We start from the raw sequence: 24,123 nt of genomic DNA, 5'->3' as shown, positions 1-24,123 counted from the left end.
CAAGGCTAGGAAGACGCGAAATGGAAGGGAAGAGTTTAAGCAGAAACTGCTGAGTTACGTTGCTATGGTATATCGGCGAGAAGACTCGCAACACGCTCTGCTGACTCGGGATCTTTACTTTGTCTCTGGGCGAGTCTCTCGAGTGAAGTCAGCCTGTAACACGGTTTCTATTCAACGACAGAGTGGCTCGATCGATGCCTCGTGAATGGAACCTCGCGAATGTCCACGGCGAGCTGCGTATAATCCCTGGATCATCCCCTGTTCTCGTCGCCATGACGATCTGCCCGCGAGCGATTCGTAGAAAGACAACAAAAAAAGGAAAACAGTAAATAGAAGACGAGGAGATAAAAATTCATCGATTCGCGAAGAGAAATAGTCGCGTATTGGTCGTGAATCACCGATTCGTTGTAGATGGGGATGAAGAATCGCGGTTACCAATGATCCCAGCGGACTGGTACAATTTTTCTGCGGGAGAATCATTGAAAACGAGCCCCTCGTCGATTTTCTAGGCGGAAAATCGACGAGGGCTGGCCATGGGAGGCTTGGTCGCTCACTCGACACGAGAGGAAGGGGCCGAGGGATCGATTTCTCGCTTATTCCGCGGCTGCACGAGGGGTGCATGCGCGTTGCAAGTAGGGCAGAGGCGACGCCGACGCCGACGCCATCGACGAGCGCGTCTGCCGCAACGAGAACGCGTGGAACTTGGGAAACTATGAAAAGCAGCTAGGAAAAAAAAAGATTAAAGAGGAGAGCGCGGAGGCTCGTGGGACCGCAATCCAAGTAAAAGTTCGTCATTTTTGTCGTTCTTCAAGTTTCGCATTTTCGATACGTACGACGCGCGTGTAGAGCGTGACTTTTGAAACGCCCGGTATACTCGCAAGAAGTAAGGGTTACAAAAGAGAGAAATAAAAGCCAGCAGGAGGGAGAGAGATAGATCGTGGAGAAAGAAAAAAAAGAGAAGATCATTAAAGCACAAAAACAGGCTGGCACGAAGAACCGGTAGCGAGTGGACAAAAGAAACTGGCGAAGGAAGGGGATCAAAGGGGAAGCATCAGGGTAGAGTCAGGCGGAAGAAAAAAACTAGCAAGAAAAATGCGAGAACAAGTCAATAGGACGTAAAGCTGAATTGCAACACGTGTCAACGGCGAACAAAAAAAAGGGACAAAAGAACAACGCGCACGACGAAAAATTTGCATAATCTGTCGGAAGAAAGAAGGAACGAGATGCAGGAGCTCTGAAGGAGGTTAGGAAACGGAGCAAAAAAATCCCTAGCTCGGATGAGAGCCAGTGAACGCGGCCAAGAGAAAGAAACGAGTGATCGTTCGTGCCGATTCGAAGAAAGACGAGAAGAGATGCAAAGGAGGGAGAGAGAGAGAAAGAAAGAGAAAGAGAGAGAGATTATGAAACGTGGAAGCATGTGAGAAGGGAAAAAAGTGGCGGAAAAACCGCGGAGCCAGGAAAAGCTTCGACAGGGTGCGCTGCGAGCGTGAGAGGAAGCGGAAAGCGGAAGGAAGAAGAGAGATAAACGGCCACTCTCTCTGTCAATGCACCACACACGACGACCTAGTTCATAGAACAAGGCTGAATGCCAAGTCACACGAACGCGTGACGTGACGGGGGACAAAAGGGAGAGAGGGTGCGGGATCTGCTCGGAATTGTCGCGTCCACCAGCTCGAGATAAGAACGAACACGCGAGATTTAGCTGTCATTTTCTATTATTGGGACCCACCACGGAATCCGATGCATGCGTACATCGGGAAATTCACGGTGCAACGATCCTGAAAGGCTGTACAGGACGCCTCAAAATGTGTGCGTCCGTTCTCTCGATAACAGGCTCGAAGCTTGTTGAACGCGAAAGTTCACAAACGTTAGAGTAAAGTAATTCTTCTTTTTACAAGAGTAATGTTCGAGTGAACTTAGCGAAGATTAGCAGAACGCGAGCGTCATCGTTGGAATAAAAAGTAATTTCACATTTTGCGGTTACGCTGTTGGCTCAGGGGTGCTAATATTAAATGGAGGCTATTAAATGGTTAATTTCGCGGGAAATTCGAATCGACGTCGAAGATCGTAGCCACTTTGTTGACCTGCAAGGAGCTCCATTCTTCTACGAGCGACTCTATCGGGTCACGCGCTAATAATAGAGTCTTTGATATTAAAATAACTCGGTGACGCGACATCATTGGTCCATTCATAGATCACGGTCAAGGACACTGGCCGGCATCTCGCGGGAATTCTTTTCATTTTCACTCGACATCTACTAATGGATCTCCGACGGTGATTCATAATCGTATTTCCATGCTTTCCTTAATAAAAGACCGAGAAAGTCCCGATACTCGATGTTTTCCTGTTTTATCATTCGCTTGAAGTTAACAACAAGTTTCTTGAGAAATCTTCGAGAGCCACACAAGCAACGAGTTTTCCCTTAACGCGTTCTGCTTTATCGCGTTTGACTGATAACTGGTATCGCTCGATTTTTCTCGATCGATGCGACGCGCCTGGGACGAGGACTCTTGAACTTGGAAAAAGTTCTTGAACCGCGATCGCGAACTCGCAGGCGTGCAGAATTTTCGTACGATCGATCGCAGCAATCGATACGAGAGAACCAGTTCAAGAGTCCGTATCAAATTTCCCGGCCGATGAAACGCGAAACTTTGCCAGTTTCGTAGTAACAGGATGAGAAATGCGACTGGGTCTCTTCGTCTCTCAAAATAGCGCGTGCATCATACACTTTCTGACGAGACCGCGATCAAACTTGGAATTTGTTTATGCGGACGCGTGGTATTATTCGAAGAAAGTTTCGCTAAGATACGCGATTACCAAATCGTTGTAGAAAAAAAAAACGACGCTTCCAATGGAAGCTCAATTTTGGAAACTTTCTACAGCGGCCATTTATCGCCACTCCGTTTCCAGTTCATTACCACGTGGAATAAATACGTCGACTGCGGACCTCCAAACAAATTTTATTGCACGAAACTCCGCGGCTTCGTAAAGAACAAGCTAGCTCACTTATTCAGTAAAGCATAACAATATAAACGCCCACAATTTCGGGAAAAAGCGTACACGTTTCAAGGAGAAAAGTAAAATATTTCCGCGATATCTGCCGGTGAATCAGATTTTTCTTCTTTTTCGTTTAATAATAGGAATCAATTTCGCGCAAACGCGTCGAATCTGGGCACTCATGGAATTGATTAGACGGCTGAAAGGAGGGTGTTCCGAAAACGTTTAAAGTAACTTTTCCGCGACGTTCTTCTCGATCTTCGATATGCTTCGTTCCGTGGAAACGCATCGAGAAAGGAACGGAAAGCAACGTGTTAAATTTATCGAAACAGCTTAGTCCCGCTCCTTTCCACTTCTGTATTTTTTCCTGGATGCACTTTATTCCGTACCGTTTATTTCGAGTCCCCTTTTCGCATCCACATAAATTGTTCGCTGCCCCACCTGGAGAAACATGTTTATCATACCGTGCGTACAACGTATCCAAGTTGAACGGCATTTACTTGGGGAAATTAATGTATCGCTCTTAAAAAGCGATAAAATGGAAAATCAACCACTCGGGGGATCGACGGAAATCGTGGATGTTAATGTTCAGATAAAAATTGACAAATGCCCGTTTGAAATGCCCGATAAGTTCAATACATCGTCGCGATGGAGGTACTACCTTTAAGAATAGCGCGAACAAATGCAGTTGCGATGTGCAGCTGCTCAAACAAACCGCAGGTCTGCCGTGGAAACCATATGCAATGCGCGTATAAAAATTTCGATAGCTATATTTAAAGTGGACTGTTGGAATTTACAGAAAAATTCAAGGTACGGTCGTACCAATTCGCGAGAGAAAAAAAAAAGAATTACCGCTATCGAAAATTAGATCTCTCGCTGTGGAACTCTATTGTGGATCAAAATCAGATTAGAAACGATATTCAACGAGTTTTCTTTTCACTTTTTTTTCACGTGCAACCTCACAGTTTGAACTTGAGACCGTAACAGGCCAGCCAACATCGAGAATGCAAGTATCTCATCTGTTTTTAAGGTTTTACCGGGAACTATAAACCTCGCTGGCGATACCCTGGCAGAGTTATTAGGCTCGTTAGAGCAAAGCCGCATTAAAGAAGCGAATTTGCGAGCGGTCGGGCACAATTTATCGATTTCACGGGAGCTTATGGTGAAACGAGTCCTGGCCACCGTGGCCAGTCGAAAATAATCAATTCCGGAGGGACAGTCGCCGAGTGTTCGCCTTTCATCTTCGCGATGATCGATTCGAAGCCAGTTATTTCGGTCTCTCATCGAGCAGAAAATCCCTGCGATGCTTCCAACTGTCACTTGCCCAAAAATTCCCTAGAACGTTTCTCAGAACCGGCGAGAGAGAGAGAGACGCGACGAATCGCTCCAACAAAGTTGCAAACGCTTCTTCTAGCCGAGCTGTGGAGCGTCGAAGCCGCGAGCGGAGGTCAAGAGCCACGGATACGTTCACCAGGACCTCCCGCAGCGGACGATGCCGCCTCCTCTTTTCTGCCTTCTTCCACCCAACCTTCCATTCTGTTCCGCTCGTTCTCTCCTCTTTTTTTTGCCTTTTTTTTTCTTTCACGCAGCCGCACATGGCCGGACACAAACGGCTGTTTGTATATACCTTGCGAGCACGTTGCACGCCCGGTATTTTTGCTTCAGCTCGCCGAGGGAATCGCGATCGGCTCGTCTCACCAGCGAACTTTCGTTTTCCTCGAAACACCGGCGTTTCGTCGGTGCTGAGAGTTTCCAGGGAAGCCCACGATCGTTCGCCACGAGGGCACGATTTTTGCAACGAAGAAGCGGATCGGAGCGTGACGGATCGAGGCGTGCCCAAAACTCGGTCAAGCCTGATAGAAACGACGTTTAAGGCCGCTAAATGATCGATTAAAGGCGGCGGCGCGTCAAAGGTCTCGTTTCATGGCGGCTAATTGCGTTCCCCTCCGCAGCTATTTGGAAGTACATGGCCGTCGACGAAGATCGGGGCGGTAGTTACGATTCGGATCGCGATCCACGCAGGACAAAGGGAAAGTCGAGGAGAACCCTGGCGGATCTCTGGACGTTCGAGGGTAGAACGGGAAAAAAAGGATAACAGAGGGCCATTGCATTATACATCGAGTGGCTTCTGGCTGTTTCGAGTCGTTCTGGCAATTAAGAACGAGAGAGGAGACTCCTGACGCTCTGCAAACGAGAGTTTCATGGTGTTCCGATAGAGATCTCGTCCCCCCTTCGGTGTTTTGTTTTTAATTGGTGATTAAGAAACGAACAATGGTCGCCTGGCTATGCAAATGGAATTCCAATGTCCCTCGACGTAGCTCGTCCAATGCTGTCCAAGCGTTTCACTGTTTTTAGATTATGACGAACTCGAGAATGGCACCAGCGCTCACGAACTGGTACCACGAGTTTCATAAATCGCGTTGGGAAAAGTCTAACTCGAGGAAGACGTCGTAGACGACGCGCTAAGCGGCCATGATGGGAAAGAACTAGGGGAAGCCCAGCAATAGGAAAATCATGAACGGTGCAGCGTTACGAAACGAGCCCAGAATAAACCAGCGGGAAGCGCGAGGAAAAAAAGAAATGAAAGGAAGGAACAGACGAGTAGTTCGCGTGGGCGCGTATAATCTTGCGAGTTTACTCTTGTCGCTACGACACACGAACGGGTTTATTGTGCCGGCGACAAACGCCGCGGAGAACATCAAACGCACGCATTACACGTGCTTGTTTACGCCGTGTTTAGACGGCCCTGTGCCTTCCAACTGTTCTCGTCTCGTTCTCATTTCGAACCTCTGTCCTCCCTGCTTACCCCCTCTGTCACTTTCACGCAATTTTTCCCACCCTGTTCGTCCGTTCTCAAAATCGTCGACCTTATTCCCTGACTTTCCCGAGAGGAGACGGGAGACGCGCCCGACGACGAACCCGAAATACAGTTTTTTCCATCGATCGCGTCAGACGAAACGTTCGAACGCGAGACTCCTCTAAATATAAGTTCGAAAATTCCCCACGGAGGCTGACTGAGCCGCAGGAATCTCGACGATTAAGGGTGAAAGAAGGTTCGAGAAGAAGAGCCGACCGCGTGGAATCAGCATAAAGTAATGGATGAGAAGGGACCACTCCGGAGGAGCAAAAAGTAAGGCCAGAAAAGGAGGAGCCCGGTCCTTTCGGTGTCTCGCGACGCAAACAGAGGCGCGCCACGGTTTTGATCCCGCAGGAATGTCGTCGGCCGTGAGAGAAACGAGAGAGCCAGCCAGCCAGCCGGGGCCAGATAAGAAAAATCAGCGAGACGACGCCAGAACCACGAGGAGAGAATCTATGCCGGCGAAACCGGCGAAAGTGGAGGTGGAGGAGGCTTCGTAATCGGCCTTGAACCCGGCGACGCCAGGATCGGTGATCTCAGCGGCGAATGCAGATCCTGATAAAGGACGTGGGCGTCCGTTGGTGAAAAACGAACGGCACGAGGCGTCGCGCGGCGTCGTTCTCGGAATCTCGAACCTGTATCGGTCTCGAAGCCGCTGCTAGGGCCACCCTCCCCCCCTTCTGTCGCTTGAATAACGCGCGGGGGATACGAATGATCGAACGGGCGCTCGCCCGTGTCGAAAAGTGAAGCGTGAATGGGGCTTAATGCGTGAAAAGAGCCGAATTCTTGTTGCTCTCGCCTCGGGAGTTTCGTGACGGATGGTGCGAGTGATTATCCGTTGTCCGCTCGCGAGGGGAACCAAGAGTCAAGCGTGAGAAGGGCTTAACCCGTTAAAAGAGCCGCTTTCGCGAAAATTTCTCTTCTGAAACGACTGCTCGACGTTCAAAAAAAAAAAAGAGAAGAAAAAACAGAAACGAGCAACTTACGAGGTGTTCGGAAAAGAAAAAAGTCGGTCTACCACGATTTCCGTCGCAGTCACGTGAAACGTTATCAGCGAGCACCGACGTCTCCGCACCCGTCCCTCTGCACCGTCTGTGACGTAGCTTTTCTCCTTGGTTCTCACCGATGTCGTCCAACAATGCACTCTCGTCTGCTCGGATATAACCTCGCCATTGTCCCCTCGGACAGTTTCAGACACGCGAGAAAAGACGGCGAAGGTGGACGAGGAGGGGGTCCGCCACGATATCCCGATGAGATACAGAGCGTCTGACTTGACTCCGGCGAGCATAATGCGGACATTCAGACAAGTCGTGGAACAACAACCGAGCAATAGGCCCTGGCTTGTCTGGCTTTTTGCGGACACTTCTTCCACCCCGTAGCCGCGGTGTTTGGCGTCTTGGGACGGAGGATTTCGGTTCTTTCGCTCCGACCCAAGTGTATGGAAGTGAAAATGGTTGAAACTTTTGGTCGCGACGGCTCGTTTGTGGGAACGGTTCGCTCGTGGCTACGAGGCGAGCGGATTGGGGAAGATTCAGTGATTGGGTGCAACGACAACTCGATGCGACGTGCGTCTTCCTGCCATTGTATCTTTCGATTTCGTCGAGACACGTGGGACGACATTCTTTCCAGCGCATGGATTAAACGCTCGCATTCCAAGTGTCCAATCCATTCTAAAACGGATCCTCGTGCGATAAACAGAGCTCGAAATACGGGGATGACTATAGGCCATTAAGAACTCTCGAAGAAGCCGTAAAACTCGTGCTCGGGATTCATCACCGACTGGTAGCTCAAAATACAACGATCTCCGGAACGAATTGACCAATTTCGTTGGGCAAACAATGCGTAAGTTAAGCCTGTCAGAGACGGCACGTTCCGTGGGACGACAAAGCGGATGCCAAATTTCTCTGTGACCTTTTTTTACTCTTTTTTCTTCTCTGCTTTCGATGCCTCGCGAGAGTCCAACGAATTAGAGGGATTTCGAATCGGGACGGAAGAATTTGCGGGGCCAGGGAGAGGCTCGGTAACGATCAGAACGAAGGAGAGCCACGCGCTCGATGCAGAATATCGAGCGAGTGCATTTCTCCTGGCTATTATTCCCCGCAAGCTCGGCCTTGCACTATCTTTGCCAACTCTGGCCAAGCCTATTTATAGGGGAAGCTTTGAAAGTCGACGTCCAGGTCACGCCGGACCCTGAACGCGAAAATACTCGGCGAGTGCATTGGACAGTGTCTTCGCCCTCTTCGGGATCGACCACTGCCAACCGGTGGGTGACGTAACGTCGTGAAAATGATACCAGGTGTTCGATTCGATTCTGCGATGTATAGAGAAGTGCTGCACGGTTCGACATAGTTCTCAACGTTGCTTGGACGTTCCTAAATAATTTCAGAACAATTGGAAAACAGAGAATAGAGAAAGGATAAACAGAGGATCCAGTTCGAGAGCCGTCGATGGTCCCAATATTAGTGCCGATGCTACTCTGTTCTTGCGTTCCAAATACTTTTTTCCAACTTCGACACCCCCTTTAGAATCGCGGTACACGTGTACGCACCTCGCGCGGTTCGATCGTTCGATCTGAACCTGTTGAGAGCGCTACTCATCGCGATTGGGCAACCCGGTTCGAAATTGGTGCACGCGTCGAACGGTTAATGAAACCGTTGGCCTGAAAGTTTCGCGTCAGGCCCGCTTATTTTCGTCTTTATCATCGTTTCTGGCACGGTCGAGTCACGGGCTCCAGAGCCCGAGACGTGCAATGATCCCTCGTCGCTGGCACGGTACCCCGCGATGCCGCGACTGTCATTAAACGAAACGCGATTGCGACAGACGAGGTCCGCATCGCGGCCGCACGTGTACTCTCTCTCCTCTACGGATCGACTCGATGTCTACCCGTATTTTATTTGGCATCGCGTCATTCCTCGGCAGTCGCACGTAGAAAATTGTCCCCGTCCCTTCTCGCGGTCAGGCTGGTCTCGTGACCGAGACGTCTCGTGACTTCGGTTCGCCGATGAAAATGGCAGAGCGGAGAGAAGAAGCGTGGAAAAGACGCGAAGGCTCCGCTAACCAAGATGGCGGCCGCGTTATGCAGCCAGCGCGGAGAACGCGTTATTCTCATACCGTACGTCCCTAATTACGTTCATCGATAAATCATTCGTCGTGTTGGCTTCATAAATCAACGTAACTGTCTCGAGACTAATCTTTGCCCTCTCTCTACTATCTCTTTCTTCGTGCATGCATTACTTCGAGTGGCTCTCGTACCTACCTAACCAAACTTTCACTTTCATCTCAATTTTATTCGACCACGTTCCAAGACCATTCTCATCCTTTCGACGACATCTTTGGTTCTCTCGTCTAAATTAAACGCTCCCTAGTTACAATGTTCTTCGAATGGAACCGATTTCCATCGATTGAAATTACATCGAATGTATAGACTAGACAGAGACGGGTCGAAACTTGGTAAATTATGATAAATGGAAGATATGGAATTTTGTACGAAATTCTAGGTGGAATTGAAACGTGTCAGAATTTCTTTTTCGTGGAAATTACATCAGAGGAACTGCTTTATGTAAAGTGAAACTTGTCAAAGCGAGCAACCGGGCCAGGAGGAAAATGTCAGCTGAAGCGAGCGCTGACGTAACCAGAGGTAAGGAACCATGTAATTACCGGGTAAGTGTCCGTGCAAGGAACAAGTGTGTTTGAAATTTACGCCTGGCGAATCGCGAACGGCTGCCTTGGCCCGCATTCGACGTCCTCGAACGCACGTTTGATACTTATCGACGCCTCTCCACTATCGTCTATTTCAATTAGAGTATGCTTCGTACCTATTACGTGACCCGCTCCTCTGCCACATCACAGGCCGGTTAATCGCTAATTTTATTACCGAAACCAGCGTAGAATTTCTGGCAAACGAATTCCACCCCGATGACGCATAATTAAACGAAGGAAAAAATCAAATTTCCCTCCCGTTAAACGAAGGAAAACGTCGAGGTGAAATATTGTGGCGGAGGAAATGAAATAAGAGTGATGCAATTGAAATATGAGAATCCGAGTGCACCGTGACCTTTGAGGAGCCGGATTATGGCGAACATTCTGGCGAACGTGGTCACGAACGTCGAGGGCCGAGTATCGATCTCGCTGGCACGCGATGCGCCTTTTCCTCTGGATCGCAATTCCTCAAGGAACGAGCACGTGGATCGCAAAACCGGAGACCCACTTTCCGCTTATTAATTTTTCGCGAGCACACCACGCCAACGGACTCGATTTCGTTTCGACGAAAGCCGAAACGCGAGAGGTCCCAACCGAACTGTCGATCCGTCCAATCTTTCGCGAAAGTCACTGAGAGATTACTTGCCACGATAAAAAATGTAGAAGAAATTGTTATCAAGAGGAGAGGATTTCGTTGATTTTCGTTAGGCGGGGGCGTAGGAATTGCGATTTGCAGAGAGGCCTAGCAATTAACCGAGGACGGAGGGTGTTCATCCCTCCGAGGAGGCTGGCGACGCTTGCTGGAGCGGAAGTGCTTGAAAAACGCTCTCGAAGGTGGGCTTGTTACCGGGCCGATCGATAACACGGTCTCGCAGCCTCGATCCACTCGCACTTTCGCGAGACGAAAGAGAAAGAGGGACCGGTTTTTCCGCGTAGCGAGCTCTATGCCAGCAGGTTCCATGGGAACAGGAGCAGCGATCCGGTGGATCTAACCTAAAACCTTTTTTCACCCGTCCCAACAATTTGTCGTTACAAATACTGGCTTTTTAATACCATGCACGTACCGAACACTACTTTAACCATCGACCATTTATCAGGAATATAAACAACGCCAAGTATCTTCTCTTCCGTTCCAATTTTTTTTCCCTCTACTATCCTCTATAAAATTGTAAGTGTACGTATAAACGCAGACAGAGAGGATGGTTATGTTAATGATGTCGCAGTGTTAGAGCCACGATAACCAGTACGAAATCCACGGACTTTCGAGGAATCGATAACCCTGACCGATAGCATCGCGCCCACGCTGTGGAACGTTGATGCAATAATTGTACCGCGAAATAATTTATAAAGATTATCAAGCGCACTAATACGGTTACACAGTGACCGTTTCGCTTCGATATTTTTAGCTGGTGAAACGAACGATCGGTTCGAAGTTCGATGTGCCTCGTCCCGCTGGAATATTAAATACCAATAACCGAGTATCTATCGTTTTTGTGCCTCGAGCTAATAAACCAGGCTGTCACCGGTCATCAGACCGTCGTTTCGCGTGCATTGTACGGGCGAACTTCGACGACTTTGTTCGCGACGCGTATCAAAAAGAGAGAGGTAAAAACGGAACGTTTCGAAATGGCGCAATTCCTCAATGGCTAGCTAAGTTCACACGCCCTAATGGGTCAGCAGGAACGCGGAGAACGTGTTCGAAGAGTACGATGGAAAGGCGGGGTACATGGTAATTGCTGGCGTGTTCGTAATTCTTGGCTCTAATCGGTAATATCGGCGCTGCCTAAGCTACTTAACGTGATTTAAGTTATGTACGCCGTTATATCTTCCTTCTGGGATCTGAAGGCTTCATTCGAGCCAAGTTAATTCTTGCTTCGCGTGGAAAAAAAAAACGAGTGATCTTAACATCAATAACATTAGAAAATCGTATGAATTAAAAAATAATGTTCATAAGCGTAATATCGATGTTTTATTGTCCGTTGTTCTGGGACGAGAAACCGATCGGGACGGGGAATAAGAGTCGCGTGTTCATCGGTTGAAACTCTATGCTCCCTCGGTGCGGAATTAACGATTAGGAAACGAACGCGACGGGGAGTCGCGGAAATTCGAAGTGGCCGCAGGAAGAGGCGATTGTGTTTCAAGGATCGCTGTAACGCGGCCATAAAGCGGAGAGGAACGGGACAAGATACCAGTCGGAGAAAGGTGGGAGTGGCAAGGGTCGTGTAAAAGCCAAGGTAAAACGGAGTTAAATTAATCTCGAGCCCACACTGCGTACAAGTGTACACACGCGAGCTAGCGATGCTCTCCGCGGGCATCGTCCACTCGGTTCTCAACGATTCACCGTGGATCTCGACCGATTTCGCAGAAATTCGTAACACTTTTGAGATCGTTAACCCTCGAGGAGGACACGGCAGGGGGCAATAATCCTGAGTAACGGTGGAATTGAAACGATCCTGACGCGGAGGAGAAGAAATCGCATCGTTGCTCGTCGTTCCTACGAAAATACCAGAAACGAGTAGAAACAGTGGCGAGAGTCAGACATGGAATCGCGGCAGAAATAGAGAGTGGGGCGCAGCTATTATTTTCCAACGGGGGATGGCGCTGACGGTCGACGGTAGAGCGCATTTTGAATAATAGAGACCGCGGTCTATTTATGCCTCGAAATCAATAGCCCCGCGTCTATATCGCCGCTAGAACACCGAGGCACGCCGCGGATCGTTCAGTGTCGTTCCTTCGTTGTTCGCATGCATTCACTCCACTTATGAACGCGTCTCATTGTACTCCGGGGAGCCGCATCTATCCTGGATCGTAAATAGGGAGGAGAACTAGCTACTGTTCGTCGGACCATTTATACCCCTCCTTTTCCATCCCCTTTCACGTAGGAACTCCACAGTTTTCGGAATCCTCGAATAACTTTCGGTTACCAACCACTGTCCCAGGCTAACCTTAAAGTCCTGCAGGGACGGTGCTCTTTCGAACGCGCGCACAATTCGCGCGGCTCGACGAAAGCGACGCGGATCCACGACGCGCCGAAAAAAAGCGGTTGGCCATTGAGTCAGCCAGGCGCGTCAATTATTTTTCCAAGGACCCGCGATGTAGCACCAATTAGAAGCAACGTTGCCGGCAGCGCAGCCATTTAACCCAATCTACCAGAATCACATGCATCCAGCTCGATATCGACCGCATGAAACCCGCCGCTGCTTGGCATCGACACGGATAATTGAGACCGGGGCCCGGTTTGATAAACTGCGTTTAGCAAATATCGATATTGCTCGGGCAACAAACCAGTCCGGGCTCGTGCAGGCCGGTTCTCTCCTCTCGCCTACGGTACGGTCATCTTTAATTACGAGGACTTACTCAGCAATAAGCGGGCACGACGCTCGTGAAAAGGAACCGGTCTCGGTCCACGAAAGCAGAATTCGCGGGCGCGGCGCGCGCGACGCGACGAAAAAGGCGAGAGGAAGACGGAAAGCGGTGGTGGATGCGCGTTGCTTTCACCGCGACGCAATTAGGGACGCGATCCAGGATCGCAATTAAGAGCCCGTCAATTACGAAGGCGTGCACGAGAACCTGGCAATCCGTCCCCTGTGACGTCTACTAAATTCCCCGGAGTCCATCAGAGACACCCCGGGACTCCTCGAAACTTTGAACGCTGCCTCGGATGCGTCCACGTGTCTCGGAAGACGAGATCGTATAATTAAGATGAAAAATGAGGAACCGTTGCAGCTTCGATGCGACGCTTAGCTAGACTGGTACCTCGAGCGTCGTGGAAGCCGATTCGAGCCACCGTGCCCGCTATGGAACGCAACCAGACGTCAGCCATCGCGAGCGTAAGACCGCGCAACGGCTCTGGACCACCGCGAACCGATTCGAAGGTGCGTGTGCACGTGCGTGGCGTCGCGAGAGCACGAAGAACACCGGATATGGGCTAGACTAGAGCCAGACGGGCCGGAATGGAAATCAATACAGTCTCAACACTCGTCGGCTTCTCCCTGTCGCCACCCCCTCGTTTCCCAACCTACCTCATTCTCGCTCGGTCTCTATTCTTTCGTCGCTTTTTTTCCATTCCCTTTTTTCATCCACCAGTCCCACTCCGGCCCTACGACTATATACCGGTGGCATCATTGGCTGCCGGAGCAGTTTCCAAGCCTAACGCGGATTACACGCCGCTCTCGGCACAATGGATCCCAAGATCCAAACGCCCCTTTCTCCGCTACCTTCTCAGGTACACCCTCGGCTGTCTGCACTTGGGCTTTTAAATCTCCGTTGAAAAGACGGGAAAAAGGGTTTCTATGTCTGTGCGCGAGGCTCTAGTGTGCGCGGACTCGTTGCTCGGTCGTGCGCCGAGTTTTTTAATCGACCGGAAAGGGAATCGATTGTGCCACTGGGTCATCCCGCGATTCCCGCGACGAGGATGCGGAAGACGCGGGTTTCAAACTCTCTTTCACGTTCTCCGCGAGGTTCTCGGATCTTCAACGAACGTTTTCAGCTGGAGAAAAATGAAATTTCGGATTAAGATAACGATATTTGCCGGCTGATTAGATACCAAGGATGAATCGTCGTTCCGCCAGTTCGTTACGGGGGGATTATGCAAAGGCAAAGAAAAGGGAGGACCGCGGAGCGAGCCGAGGGCGCGGAGAAAGGAACGATGGATGAAGCGATTCAAAGGTTTCCGCCGTTAAAATGAGATAACCAAGACCAAACATGGTCTTGCCGGCGATTTCAGATGGAGACCGATTCGCAATCCTTTTACGGCCTGGTTAGCTTTCCGAGGCCCGTGCGAGCCTGCCGTTGGTATCACGTCCGCGGACAAGCGAACCCTAAATCCACTCGTACTCAACTTTAACAAACGACCCTCGCGATTGTGCAACTTTCAACATTTCCAATTAACCACTGACGATCACATGGAGGAACCAAAAAAAACGCTACCTCATCGCAAACCATCCTTACCCATTCGAAACACCTATGTGGCCAATCCCAAAGCTAACCCATTGCATCTAACCGATCTCCCCACTAAAGCCGCGACCCTATCGCGCACCCCAAAGCGGAGACCGCCTAAAAAACTAACCCTTAACCCTTGAACACGCCCCGAATGCACCTTGCTCGTGCAACCGGGAGGCAAAGATCGAGGCCGAGGTCACTGGGGTCCCAGCAAGAATTCGGAAGGGGGAGAGAGGGGAGGGGGGGGTGGACTGCGAAGGGTGGGACGGTCGGCACGCGGTCGGGAGGCACGGTGAACCAGATATTCGAATGGCACATCGACGGGTCTCCGCACCGGGGTCCCCGGGTGGGGCGAAAGGGACGGTCCGTGCGGGCAACTGGGTATACGAGGTAGTGGGTATAGCAGCGGAGAGATATCCAGGTCACAAAACAAGTGTCGCAACCGGCCACGCTGGCACACGCTCCTGCGAGAGCGCACTTGCCTCTGAACGCGGCCGATTTCGACTCCTGCTGGCTTCCCGCGTGATACCCGACGGGCGTGCCTGCGAACCGGACTATCGATTCACCGCGTACCTTCGCGCGCCAACGTCCACGTCCGATACGACGGGGATGGTTGATGGAATCCTGTTTCGAGTAACTCGAGGTCGGTTTCTTTCTACGTGCCTCGGATCGAGGGTTAAGATTACGTTTGTGGAAGTCCGTGGTCGCGCCGTGCGCGGTTTCGACAGGGTGAAACGGGGAATTACAGCTGTACGCTATAAGCGTCGGTGGTCTAGTTACGAGGATAGAGGGTACGGTCGTTTTAGAGTATTCTAGGGAAATATTCTTGAAACCCTGCCAACCGTTTGGGCACTTCCTAGTATATCGCTCGCGGTAATCGATATTTCAATGTCTGTGCGTCATTTATTTATTCCCGTTTCACGGAACGTGTCCCGACGAGGTAAAAGTTATTAGTCCCCTTCGAGTGTATCTCGGTCGATCGTCGGTGTGAACAAGGGAAACCTTGCGCGCTTCTACGCTTATCTGATATCTCTTTTCAAAGAAAAGAGAAAAACAAAAATAAAAGAGGAAGGTATTCGAGTGTTGATATGGGGAACTGAAATTGACCTGGAAGGTGCAGTATTTTTAGTAAACACAGACGGTGAATCAATATTTCGCACAAATATAATCATACTCGAGGAGAGTACGGCGAGCAATTGACCGTGGAGTTGGCGCGAAATCACGAACGGGCTTCGTGGGACGCAGAAGAAGTAATCGAAGCACGTGTGAGCGGACGGTGTCGAGAATTTCAACGAGCCCCCGATAACTGTAAAGCCAAACACTTTTTTTTCTTCTCTATTGTCTCGCTACCATCGATTCTTGTCGCGATTCTCGGCGTTGTTTCTCGAAGCGGATCTTTAAAACGAATTAAAACGAAGGCTTTCTCTTCCTGGGAAACTGGTCGTTAAAAGAAAAAATCTGCATCTATAATCGAGGCGAGGGAGTAGTACGAGGGAGAGAAGGAGAAGTCACTTTGGAAACTCGAAACGAGAGATTAGCGAGCAAACACGCACGCATCTAGACCAAGGTGAACGATTAAACGGAGATACGTGGCGCATGCGACACGAGGACTTTGTCAAAGAAGAGCCCAAAGAGAAGGATGAGATCGTTGCGACGAGATGCGACTGCGAAAGATTTACGATCATTGTTCCGTCGCTGGCCTAGTTGATATTCCGATCTCGTAACGAAAGCAAGTATTCTCTAATTACCGGTGGCTCGCCATTTTTTCCAAAGGGATCGGTCGCTACAATGTGTAGCAATGTTAAATGGTTCGTGCCTGTTGACAAGGGAACCAGCAGGGTTCATTAACACTCGGGGCAAGGTTTATAAATATTCATGGCGGCTCGCAGAAAACTTCGTGACTATTCGTGAGAAAAAGGGTGGCTGTGACGCAGGAAATTGATAGATGTACCTGGCGAGATAAATAGGATTCCTTAACCAGGTAAATATCGACGATCATCGACGCGCAGGTCCTGACTATTAGCAACGAAACGAGCGTGAAACGGTAAGTGGGAGATTCGACTCCTGGCAGCGACTGTCAGCAACACCGATAAATCAAGGTGTACGTCTCCATTACCAAAATAGCCACGCGCACGCGAGGTGCAGGGAGCGAACGAAGTTCGATGAAGTTTAACGAGAGGACGAGAAAATTCGAAGGCAAGCCAACATCGGAGCTAGCGGCTAGGCGGCCCGAGTGCTTCTTAGAAAGCTCTTAAAATGCGAATAGCGTGGCCACGAACGACAGAACGATACCCGCGAAGACGAGCAGGGACGGGAAATTCGTCACGTAAATGCCGGACAATGACTCTCGGCTACCAGTGAGCCAAACGACTCGCCAATGTACCCGTTAGTTGCTCGCTATGAAAAACCATCGAATCGCCTACCGCGACGCGAGTAATTCCTCTTACTGCACTTACACCGCATCGATACCCATATCGCCATAAATTCCTCGTTTTCACGCGATGCCGACCGTAACGTCGCGAAGACACCTAAATCCAGGGAATGCCTCGCATACCATCAGCAAAAGTCCGCAAGACCTAACTAAGACGCGACTGCGAGCCATCCACCCCTCGATCGATCCGAAATTCAAGTTTCGAAGCGTCTAAGCTAAGGTTCAAAGTCGAATCATGGCAACGTCTAGGTTATGTTCGCCCAATTTTCCCACGAAATCTAGGTTAGGTTGGAGTCAGCCGTGACTATAAGTGAGAAGTGGCGCCTCGATCGGCGCTTGGCGGTGACTATCGGGTCAGAGCCCGAGAACAAGGCCGGTTGGGCCGCGGACGTGAATTTCATACGGGGCCCGCCGAATAATAGCCGCGGAACCAGACCGCGCGCGAGTGAAAGTGAACGGGCCGAATGTCGAGCAACGGTCGTAAAAAAGCAAAAGAGAAGAAAAAGAGGAAAAGAAGAATTCCGTAGGATAATTTACGCCGAACGAAGCGAGGGAAACGAAGATCGACGCGTAAGATAAAGACCGCGCGAGAAGGTATCGGGCACCTTTCACTCGCGAGCGTGCGACTTCTCCTCGCGCGGATCGCCGCTTTTCGTCCACCCGTGGCCGCTAATTATCGCGCAAGAATGAAGATCCCCGCGGCGCGATAGGGACCGCGGTAAAAGTTTCCTCTTTCCGGATCGCGCGTATCGAAACGCTCGTTGACGCTAACGAAACCGCCTGTCGGGATTCTTCCTCGTGAGCGCACCGCTGTCGATGGTATATCTCCTCCCTTGCGTGAGAAAAATTTTCGCAACACGCGCGCGGTTTGTCTGTTGCGCGCACGTTCGATTCGCGCGGTGCCACGAGGAAGTTGGCTCGTTTCGTTCGTTTCACTAGGGACACTCTTTGTTACCCGCCAGCGGGACCAGAATGGAAAGTGTTTCGCACAATGGCTGCTGATAAAGCGCTGTGTTTTCAGAGAAATTTCATCGCGACGAACGATGATGGTGGGATGGTATGGTGAATTTTTAAGGGGTGCAGTCGCTCTCAGTCATTTGGAATATCGAAACAGAAACTTTTGTGAGAACGTGAATCAGTCACGAGGAGTTAATGTACACAGGGTGTCGCGAGATAGATCTAGTCTCCTCAATTTGGAGAACATTCGACTCACCTGGATCGTATATGTAGAACAGGCCCCGCAATCGCTGAGTAGATTAACCGCAAAAGTAGAAGTACTCTAACCGTAGCGCGTTCTAGAATTATTTAAGCGTTCACACTCCGTTGTACGATTCTTCCTGTTTCTCTCCCGGTCTCTTCTCTTCGTTCCTCTTCTTCCTCTCTTCCACTTTCTTCCTTTCTCTCTCTCGCTCTCTTCCTCTCTTTCACTCTTAGCAGCTATCGTTTATTTATTCTTACTTGTTATTACCGTAATCAGTATTATTACTATTTATTATTCTCTTTGCCCTTAGCTGTTACTTGTCGCCGGACGCGGCTCCTTTATTACTATTCAGGGGGTGTGTGTACTATTTACTTTAGTTATATAATATATAATCTATATGTATATCACACATATAAATTATTCTTATAAATATATCTGTGTCTGCAGGTACTTCGCTGTCCTGGTTCGTAGAATCGATTGAGAAGGGGCTCGAAGGGGGAGAGGTACCGTTATCAACGAGAATATTCCTGATAAGATCTGTCGACGATCTTTTCCCTCAGCTTCTGTCCGAGCTTCGCCGCTCGTAACTTGCTCCGATCCCGATCCGCGGAGACCACTTCCGTCCGACCTTGTCTCCTTCTCGCATACGCGCACGTCTCTATACATACAGATAGTCACATGGAGTGAATTTTTCTCTCTTCCTTTCTCTTCTTCGTGTGTGTATCCGGATGTGAGCCGTCAGCCGAACAGTACAATTAAAACGTTAAAACTCTCTTCCTTCTCTCTCTCTCTCTCTCTCTTATCTCGTCGTTAGATACTAATCTACTATCCTGTATCCCTTTCTTCGTTTAAATTTCCCACTTCTTCCTTCCTCTTTCTCTCTCTCTCTCTTTCTCTCTTTCTTTCTGTATAGATATATATATATGTATATAATATATATATATATATGTATAACGTTGTTATTATTATTAATATTTGTTATTCTGTATCATTTATTTGTAGTCGCGTTCTTCGGAGGGGCCTAGGCACTATTACGCTGCGAAAGAGGTTTAAGTTTGAAGGTACTTGTACGCACGAGGTATATGTTCTCAAGGTAGAAGTTTTCTTTTTTTTTTTTTTTTTTTTGTTAAACGTAGGAGCGATACAGCGATATCCCGCTGCAGAAGGAGAATGTATTGTGTGTGTTTCTGTGTTCCCGTGTGCCCGTCTGGCCAACGTTTCACCGCGGAGAAGGGACTTACTTTTCAAGGTTCTCCCGCTTTTTCCAACCCCTTCTCTCCCTTTCTCCACCAACGACGATATATTCTCTTATCCAACGTTTGTATATATATGCACATACATATATATATATATATCTCTCTATCTATCTATCTATATGGGTGCACGTTCTCGTGTGTGTACGCTTGTGTGAGTGTGTATGTACGTGTGTCGTGTTCCTCTGGTTCCCCTTTAGAGAGCTCGCCTCTCCGCCCTTTCTCTTCCTTCTTCGTTTTCTTCTTCTCCTCCTTCGTTTTCGTCTCACCGTTTCAACTTTGCCGTCGTCCTCGTCCTCCTCTTCTTCTTCTTCTTCCGCCTCTTCCTCCTCGTTTTCTTCCGAATGGTGAGCCTTTCGCTTGACGATCGACGGCAGCGCCCTCTACGCCGCGGTACGCGCTCTCACGGAAGGTCAGAAGTCGTTATCACCTCCTCGAGCCTTCCCGTTTGCTAGCCACATCGCCCTGGGCCCTGCAGCCGCCCTCCGCCCACGGTTGATCAACCACCACCACCATCTGCAAGACAAACGTGAACGTTTTAGGAACAGTGTCGCCTTCGGGGGATGTTGGACCCGCACCAGTGCACGGTTCGATTGGAATAAATCCAGGTCCGTGCATACCGTTTTATTTCGAACCGTCGCGCTTCGTCTTTCTCGGGACGGTATCGATCGTTACCCCATAAATATCGATCGAGCCTCGTTAATTGTTAAGAATTTCGCTCGACGACGATCCGAGTTTGTGCAATTATTCGCGATACTCGAACGGGGCGGAAAACTGAGACAAGAACGCAATATCTTTCGAAACGGAATGCGCTCGTCGGAGGATCGCGGAGCACGTTGCCCTTAATGCACATGCATTTCGCCTGGGAGCCGGGAAATTAATTTCCACGGAATACGTAAGCAAAGTGGAACGCACCGGCAGTCTGAGAAACTCGAACGATCCGCGGCGAACCCATCTGGAAGTTGATGAATTTAATATGGTCGCGATTGCTCGCTACGCGATGAGATGTTTGCCTTCAATCCAGCGCTGAATGTTTAACTTAGGGTTAAGTCGTGGCAACCTAATTTCTATCGTAAAACCGAGACACATAGAAACCCCTAAGTTATTCAATAACGACCGCATACGCGGCGAAATGGTGGTAGACAACCCGTACTGCGCGCATGGAAAACATCGATCTCGGAAACGCGCGGAATTCCAACCCCCTCGCGCGGTACCAAATTTTCATCGTTGGTACCCGAAAGAGCCGCCGCCCTTCGGATGAGACGCGCGATCGCGAAACGCAGCTATCGTTTAATAATAACGACGACAACAATCGTGGCCCTTTGGGGCCAGCATTAGAACCAGTCGAGCCAGCCCATAAATAGAAGGGTAAATACCCTATAAATCAGCGCGGTGTGGCCTCGATCGAGCGGGCAAAAGAAAAAGCTGGGCTCCGTTTTCGTGCTCGACGGCCCTGAACGCGTCAGAGGAAAACACAGAGACAGGCTGCGCAAGGGAGGGTTTCACGGTATTTTTAATTTCACCCTCTGATCGTCGGCCGAGCCGTGGTGCCTCTCTGTGTGCGAGTGCTTCAACTCAGGATGAAACAAAGAACAAGCCCAGTCCGCAAACGCGACATCCCTATGTGTTACGCACGCGAACACACACCGTAACACGCGCACGGCAGACAATGCAACTCCCTGGACCTACGTCAATGCGAAATTAAACCGGCACAGTGACGACTCTGCGTCCCAGGCGTTTGTGGGGCACCCTCGGAGTCCGAATAGTCCTCGAATCGTGACTGCGCGAGCTACTTCTGCGAACAGACGTCCCAAGGGTTGCGAGACGCTTTCGTTAAAGTTCAGGAACGCCTGGTGTACCGCGAGAAATTCATATATCTTCGACGAGATTCAACCCTAAGTGGTTCTCCTCCATAGGAGACGACGATGGCTCGTCCGCGTCCCCGCGCATTTAGATCGAATCTCGGTGAATCTACGGGCAGAGGGTGAATCCGCATAAGCAGCCTTTTAAAATTATTGCGAGAGATCGTCGCGGAGATCGCGACTACAAAAGCTGGCGGTAACGAATGTCCCTATAGGGAGGAGGCAACCGAATATCGACGATGGTAATTCGCACACAAAGGTCGACGATGGAATCGATAAAGTCCACGGAATACGAATCTAGGACCACTTGCAAAAAAACAAAAAAAAACAAAAAAAACAGAAAGGTATTGGATGCATTGTTCCTCCAATCGACTTCTAGGAAATGAGATCTCTTTCTCTCACCTCGGACGAAGTTAACAGTTTTGATTGTTTTTAATAAGTGGTACCTTAAGCGGCGAGCGTAGAATGGAGACGCGTCCCCCAACGATCCCGTTTGCACGGTACTCGAGGCGATTGCGTCGCGTTACGAGCAGCGCGGTGGACACGTATGCAAATGAAAACGAAAATGGAAGGCGTCTACGCACTTCCGGACAGATGTTAAGGCTCACGCGCAATTGTGCGCCGTGCACTCCCCTTTCCCATTGCTCTCCTTCCTGCTTTCTTGCCTTCCCTTCGCCGATCTCTTTCCCCCATTGTCCTTCCACCGGTGGCCGCGCAAAGGAGAATAGCAATTGCTTCAATAACGTTACTCGCGCCAGCTCGGACACATTTGCGTCAATAGAACGCAATTCTCTCGCATGAAAAGGAACGGTGACAATTCGCTCCTGCGTTTCTGCCACGTTTTCTACAAACCGCGTTACCAGCTACTTTCACGACTATTATCCGTGAGGGGTGCGGCGTTCGCCTCGTGCGAATCGCCACCAGTGGATTAGCCCCGTCGTATCGCGTGGACGAGCATCCATCGCGAACAATATCGTGGCATTATTAAACGTCCCGTTCGTCTTCCATCGAGGACCGGACAGAAGGGCGCGGAAGGAGGCGCCATTTGGCCAGCGAAGCGTTCAGAGGTAACTCCGACGCGCAAGGGAAACGCAACACCTCTATTTTGCAACAACGACGGCACAATGTTCCGACTCGTAGATAGAACGGGCATCGTGTCTCGTGTTGTGATACCCAACCCGTGAGTTGTGATACACGGAGCCAGCCGGCGCGTGAAAAAACAATGAGCAGAGCCGCAACAGGACGTGCATTCACGCACACGAGCGGCAAAGGACACGCTGGTACCGACGGTGTGGCTGCGTCGGTGTGCCTGAACCAGACAAGGTCATTCATAAGTAGCTCAAGTTCAACTAATAGTATTGTATTACGATACCTACACAGCCCTCTTCCTCCTTCCTTCTCTCTCGTTCGGCCCCCAGACCGAGTCCAGCCATCTCTATCCCGCTCTCGGATCGCTTCCTTCTCGTTCACACGAGGGAACAATGCCTGCTGATCGCCTGTTAATTAATCCGCTCGACAATCCCCAGTTACCTTGCCGAGACTTTTTCCTCGGAGGCCATCATTTTTCCTCGAATCTCCTTCGTTAACCATTGAACGAGGACGACGCTCCGCTCCTGCTCGATGGTCGATCAATTTTAGACCACCGGGAGAGGGCTCCCTGGACGATATCGCTCGCTGTCAACGATAACGTCGAGTGTCTCCAGGCTGACAGTTTCTTCTGTATTCCCACGGCATGTCGATGATTCTCGGGACTGACAGATCCCTACCGGAGTCTCGTTTCCCCGGGATTACGTAAGGCCACGGCGTTGCCGAAGTTTCCACGCGAGCTGGCGCCCGTTTCTGACAACGTCATCTAGCCAATCGATTTCTTTTACCCGTCCGCCGGATATTATTGCAACCTTGTTGCACGCCGCGTTGGAAGGCTTATAAACAGCCACGGTGCGCCTCCTCGACTGTGCATCGACTCGACTACTCGACGTAGAAATTCCTTTCGAAGATCTCGCCTTTGGGTATTATGTGGACTCTCGCGAGGTCTGCCATTTTTCAGACGATCCGCCATCTTGTTTGGGTCCTGCGGATCTCGTCGATACGCGAGTTGGGTCAGTAAAAAGAGCGTAAACGCAGCCAGCCAGCGAGCGTTTCAACTTTTTTATCCCTCGTCCTTTCTCTTCCCACAAGTGGCGCCTGGTTTATTTTCACCGCTCTTCCGTCAATCCAAGCCGAACGCCAGCAGCGTTGGCCGAGCGTGAAACATCATTTCACGAGGACAACGAAAGCGTGCATGATTGCGGGCACGTAAAACAGCCGGCGCTGCAATGACATCGCTGCGAGATAATCCTCTCGGTGTCGAGGGAAAGGGGAGCAGAGGAGAGAGGCGAGGAGAAAAAACGGAAAATAGTAATTCGTAGCCGGTGAACAAGAGAGCGTAATTGCGCTCAGCCTTGACCATGCTCGAGTCGCACGAAAGTGAACCTGTTTTGCTTGCTCTAGAAAATCCCTGATAAAATTTCATGCCTCCGCAACTCATTTCACTCGAGATTCACACGTTCGCTCGATTTTATTCCCATCTTCGCGTACAGCGTGTCAAATATAACGCGAACATTCGCTGGATGGTGTCCGCGTTCTCCAAATCCGTGCGCTGACCGTTTCTCCTCGGTTCAAATAAATGGCCCTCGATATCTCTCGAGCCGAAGAGATTAGTGCGTCGAAAGTCTAGATTGTACGGAAACGACGATTCACGTTTTCCTCTCGTGCAGTCGGAGCATTTTTTTTATTGACCAAGAAGAGGAAAAAAAGAGAGAAAAGAGGAGCGAGATAAGAGACGTTAGGTAGCAGGCCTGCTTGTGTGCCTACGTCTCATGTACATGCATGCACGATTAACG

The 24,123-nt window shown here is 49.9% G+C and overlaps 1 long non-coding RNA gene across 1 annotated transcript in view; it reads right to left on the bottom strand.

Annotated features, from left to right (window-relative positions):
- LOC143427337 (uncharacterized) overlaps positions 1 to 24,123 on the bottom strand; it is a 44,139-nt gene that overhangs the window by 7,618 nt on the left and 12,398 nt on the right. The window contains exon 2 of the long non-coding RNA XR_013102297.1: positions 18,139 to 19,895. This is a non-coding gene — a long non-coding RNA (uncharacterized LOC143427337). The remainder of the gene's footprint in view (positions 1 to 18,138; positions 19,896 to 24,123) is intronic.

The sequence above is a fragment of the Xylocopa sonorina genome, chromosome 9 (assembly GCF_050948175.1).
Source record: "Xylocopa sonorina isolate GNS202 chromosome 9, iyXylSono1_principal, whole genome shotgun sequence".
Lineage (NCBI taxonomy): Eukaryota > Metazoa > Arthropoda > Insecta > Hymenoptera > Apidae > Xylocopa > Xylocopa sonorina.
The sequence above is the reverse complement of the archived record's forward strand: the minus strand, read 5'-3'. Positions and strand labels throughout refer to the sequence as shown.